We start from the raw sequence: 6,140 nt of genomic DNA on the forward strand, positions 1-6,140 counted from the left end.
GTGAATGCTGTGAAGAGAGCAAACTGTCTGACTGACAGTTTGAGACAAACATGGTGCTTCTCTTCCTTGGACCTTCTTTCCACTTGTCAGTTGTGTGCCATCAATCTCTCAGTATTCAAGGTGTTAGAGAGAGTCAGCTGCGTTCAGTGTTGGTGAGAGTATGAATAAAAGTGCATCCAGATCCTGGTTAGTGTGGCTTGATGGAATGAGTGCTGGCCTGTGGACCAAAAGGTCACCAGTTTGATTCCCAGTCAGGGCAAGTGCCTGGGTTGTGGGCCAGGTCTCCAGTTGAAGGTGTGTGGGAGGAAACCAATCAGTTTCTTTTCCTCTCTTTCTCCCTCCTTTCCCCTCTCTCTAAAAATAAATAAATGAAATCCTTTTTAAAAGGTGCCCCTGGATGTACTGACCCCCTTTGCACTACACACAGGCTTTGGCTACCATTTTTTGAGCACTCACATGTTTTTATGTGCTCTAGACACTCTACTAAGCCCTTTACACACATTTCCTTATTTAGTTTTTACAACAACCCTATGAATTAGATACTATTAATATTTCCATTTTTAGGATGAGAGGCTAACTTTTTAAAAGATTTATTTATTTGTTTGTTTGTTTGTTTGCTTATTTTTATAGAGAAGGAAAGAAGGGAGAAAGAGAGGGAAAGAAACATAAATGTGTTATTGCTTCTTGAGTGTCCCCAACTGGGGACCTGGCCCACAACCCAGGCATGTGCCCTGACTGGGAATCAAACCGGTGACCTTTTGGTTCACAGGCCAGCACTCAATCCACTGAACCACACCAGCCAGGCAACTTTTAAATTAACTAGTACCAAAAATCTATTTGTTTGTTTGTTTATTTATTTTAGAGAGGGGGAAGGGAGTGAGAGAAACATCAGTGTGAGAGAGAAATATCAGTTCATTACCTCATATACATGCAGACCTGGGACCTGAACTCACAACCCAGGCATGTGCTCTGACTGGTGATGGAACAAGCCATCGTTTGCTTTGCAGGACAACGCCCAACCAACTGAGCCATACTGGTCAGGGAAACAGGCTAATTTGACAAAGGGCTCATAGCAAGTGATGGGGAAAGCAGAGACCCTAAACTAGCTGTGTCCTAGTCTGAGTCTGTATAACCTACAGCTCTCCAAGTAATTTATTTACAATGTGTCTGTTTTTCTTGCCTAGATCCTAACTTCCTGGAGATTAGAGACTGAGTGTTATTTCAGTTTGTATCCCAAGGATGTGATAACTGATTATGGTATATGAAGTTAGTCTGGTGAATATTTAGAATTTGAACTCTCCAAGGAAAATGAGAACTTTTCTGGTTATGGGAGCAGCATGAACTAAAGCCTAGCATTGGAAATGGTCATGGTCCGTGGGGCTGGAGACAAGTGGGCAGAGCAGAAGAATCTCACCTGAGTGGAACAGTGGATGACTGCTGGGGCTGGCAGACGACACATTTAAATTCACTGTGGGTAGCCCCAGAAGTACTCTGCACACCCAGGAGAGGACATGTGTTATACACTATAGTCACTGGAGACAGGGACATTGATGATGGTAGAGGTGAAGAGTTAAGAGAAACTAATGAACAGCAATATAATTGTACTTTTGTACGGCTTCAGCTTAAGGGAACCAAAGGGGAACCAATTTTAGCTCAGCACATCTTTAGTGCCAGGTGTCAGGCTGGGTCCTCTTCTGCACAGGGCCACTTTCAGTTATAGAGCCCTAAGAAAGGCATTAGAATGTAAAGATCAAGAAGGCTGGCAGCTTGTCTGATTTCACAAAGGTTATTGTGAACATGCTGCCTTTGCTGGTGCTGTTAAAGGCCAAGTTTCTGGCAGAAATCAACAAGGAAACATTGGCTTTAGTGATACACTAGATCAGGTGGAATTAATTTCTATTTTTGGAGCACTTTACCCAAAATCAGCAGAATATACATTCCTTCTGAGTGCACATGGAACACTTCCCAGGATAGACCATATTGTTGGGTCACAAAACAAGTCTCAATAACCTAAGAAGACTGAAATCTTATCAAGCATTTTTTTACCACAATGGTATGAAATTAAAAGTCAACTATGCCCTGGTTGGTGTGGCTCAGTGAGCTGAGCACTGGCCTGAGAGCCAAAATGTCACCAGTTCAATTCTCAGTCAGGGCCTGCGCTGGGTTGTGGGCCAAGTCCCCAACTGGGGACATGTGAGAGGGTACCAGTCAATGTTTCTCTCTCACATATCAATATTTCTCTTCCTCCCTCCCCCCTCTAAAAATTAAATAATAACTTTAAAAAAACAGTTACAAGAAGAAAACTGAAAAACACACAAGCACATGAAATCTAAACCACATGTCACTGGCAATGAATGGGTTAACAGTGAGGTCAAGAAAGAAATCAAAAGATACCTTGAGACAAAAGAAAATGAAAACAAAATGACCCAAAATCTATGGGGCACAGCAAAAGCAGTCCTAAGAGAGAAATTCATAGCAATACAAACGTATCTCAAATAAAGTCTTAACTTACACCTATGGGGACTAGAAAAAGAACAACAAACAAAGCCCAAAATGACTACAATAAAGGAAATGATTAAGATGAGAAAGGAAATAAACAAAATGGTCTTTAAAAAACACAAAATATCACCCTGGCTGGCGTAGCTCAGTGGATTGAGTGCGGGCTGCAAACCAAAGCATTGCAGGTTCGATTCCCAGCCAGGGCACATGCTTGAGTTGCAGGCCACGGCCCCCAGCAACTGCACATTGATGTTTTCTCTCTCTCTCACTCTCTCATCGATCCTCTCTCTCTCTCTCGCTATCTATCCTCTCCTATCTCTCTCTTTCTCTCTCTCTCTCCCTCTCTCTCCCTCTCTCTCCCTCCTTCCCTTCCCTCTCTAAAAAATAAAAACTAACGTCTTTAAAAAAACACAAAATATCAATAAAACCAAGTGCTGGTTCTTTGAAAAAATAAATGACATTGAAAAACCTTTAACCAGACTCAGAACAAAAAAAGAGACATGCCTTCCCAAAATAAAATCAGAAGTGAAAATGAGAAGTAACAATTGGCACCACAGAAATGTAAATAATTATAAAAATGTTACTAACAACTATATGCCAACAAATTTGAACAATCTAGAAGTGGATAAATTCCTAGAAACAATACAATCTTCCAAGATTGAATTAATAAGGAACAGATAATTTGAGCAGACCAATGATAATCGATGAAATTGAAGCAGTGTTCAAAAAACTCACAGCAAACAAAAGTCCCGAATCACATGACTGCAGAGGTGAATTTTACAAAGCATTCAAAGAAAGACTCACACCTACCCTTCTCAAACTGTTCCAAAAAATTCAAAAGGAGGAAAGACTTTCAAGCTCTTTCTATGAGGCCAGAATTATCCTAATCTCAAAACCAGATAAAAACACTACAAAGAAAGAAAATTAGAGGCCAGTATGCCTGATAAACCTAGATGCTAAAAATACTCAACAAAATAGCAAAGTGAATCCAGCAATATATTAAAAAGATCATACACCCCAGTCAAGTGAAATTTATTTCTGAGATGCAAGGTTGGTATAATACCGACAAATTACTAAATATGGTATACCACATAAACAAAATGAAAAACAAAAACTATATTAGCATATCAATAGATGCAGAAAAAGCATTTGAAAAAATTCAGCACCCATTTATAAAAACTCTCAGCAAGATGGGAATAGTGGAAACACACTGAAATAATAGTAAAGGTTACATACAACAAACCCACAGCTAACATCATACTCAACAGGACAAAACTAAAAGTATTTTCCTAAGATCATGAACCAAATAGGGATGTCTGCTTCCACACTCTTATTTAACATAGTGTTGGAAGTCCTAGCAACAGCAATCAGACAACAAGAAGAAATTAAAGGCATCCAAATTGGAAAGGAAAAAGTAAAACTGCCATTATTCGCAGGTGACATGATACTACAGAAAGAGAATCCTAAAGATTACACACACACACACACACACACACACAATACCTCTGCTAGAACTAATAAATGAATTCAATAAAGCAGTAGGATACAAAGTAAGTTTTCAGAAACTGGTTACAGTCTTTATAATTACATTATTTATTAGGCTATTACAGTTGTCCCATTTTTCCCCTTTGCCCCCCTCCACTCAACAACCCCCCTCCCTCAGGCCATCCCCACTATTGTTCATGTCCATGGGTCATGCATATAAGTTCATTGGCTACTCCATTTCCTATATTGTACTTTACATCCCCATGGCTATTTTGTAACTACCTATTTGTATTTCTTGATCTCCTCACCTCTTCACCCATTCTCCCCCTTCTCCCTCCCATCTGTCATAGTGTAAGCAGCCTCTGAGACAATTTCAAGAGGTCCAACATTCACATCATAGAGGTGCCAGAAGGAGAAGAGAAAGAGCAAGAAATTAGAAACCTATTTAAAAATAATAATGAAAGAAAACTTCCTTAATTTGGTGAAGAAAATAGATATGCCAGTCCAGGAAGCACAGAGAGTTCCAATTATGATGGATGCAAAGAGGCCCATACAAAGACTCATCAGAATTGAAATGTCAAAGGTTAAGGATAAAAAGAGAATCTTAGAAGCAGCAATAGAAAAGCAGTTAGTTACCTACAGTGGAGTTCCCATAAGACTGTCAGCTGATTTCTCAACTTTGCATAATAGAAAGGATTGGCAAGAAATATTCAAAGTTATGAAAAGCAGGGGCCTACAGCCAAGATTGTTCTACCCAGCAAAGGTATTATTTAGAATCAAAGGACAGATGAAGAGCTTCCCAGACAAGAAAAAACTAAAAAAGTTCACCATCACAAAGCCATTATTATATGAAATGTTAAAGGAACTTATTTAACAAAAAGAAGACCAAAACTATGAACAATAAAATGGCAATAAATACATATCTGTCAACAACTAAATCTAAAAACAAACTAAGCAAACAAGAAAAACAGAGATAGAATCATGAATGCAGAAAACACTTTGATCATTGCCAGAAATCGGTTGCATTTAAGTTTTTTTTTTTACTTTTTAGATTTAAAGTAAGATTTAAATCTAAATCTAATTTTAGATTTTAAAATTCAAAAAAGGCCTCTTTCAAAAAAGCCTATTCAAAAAAGCCTAATTTTAGATTTACATTTAAAGATTTTATTTATTTATTTTTAGAGAGAGGGGAATGAAAGGAGAAAGAGAGGGAGAGAAACATCAATGTGTGGTTGCCTTTCACACTCCCCTACCAGGGACCCAGCCTGCAACCCAGGCATGTGTCCTGACTGGGAATCAAACCAGCAACCCTTTGGTTTGCAGGCCCACACTCAATCCACCAAGCTACACCAGCCAGGGTTCACTTGCATTTTTATATACCAATAATGAATTATCAGACAGGGAAACCAAGAAAACAATCCCATACAATTACATGAAAAAATACCTAGGAATACATTTAACCAAGGAAGTAAAAGATGTATACTTGATAAATTTTAAGACACTAAAGAAAGAAATTGAAGAAGATACAAGTAAATGGAACAATACATCATGTTTATGGATAGGAAGAATTAACATCATTAAAATGTCCGTACTACCCAAAGCAATGTATAGATTCTATGCAATTCCTATCAAAATACCAATGCCATTTATCACAGAACCTGAATAAATAATCTAAAAATGTATATGGAACTACAAAAGACCCTCAAAAGCCACAGCAAAATTGAGAAGAACAAAGTTAGTGGTATCATGCTACCTACTATCAAACTATATTACAAGGCTATAGTAATAAAAATAGCATGGTACTGGAATGAAAATAGACATGCAGGTCAAAGGAATAGAATATAGAGCTCAGAAATAAACCCACTCCTTTATAGTCAATTAATGTATGACAGAGGAGGCAAGAACATACAATGATGTAAAGACAGCCTATTCAATAAATGGTGCTGGGGAAATTGGACAGATAACATGCAAAAAATGAACCTAGACCATCTTTTTTTACCATAAACAAAATAATTCAAAATAGGTTAAAAACTTAAATGTAAGAGTCAAAACCATAAAACTCCTAGAAGAAAACATAGGCAGTAAATTCTCTGATATTTTACTTTGCAATATTTTTCCTAGCAATATTTTTCCTGACATATCTCCTCGGGCAAGGG

This window comes from Phyllostomus discolor, chromosome 12 (assembly GCF_004126475.2).
Source record: "Phyllostomus discolor isolate MPI-MPIP mPhyDis1 chromosome 12, mPhyDis1.pri.v3, whole genome shotgun sequence".
NCBI lineage: Eukaryota > Metazoa > Chordata > Mammalia > Chiroptera > Phyllostomidae > Phyllostomus > Phyllostomus discolor.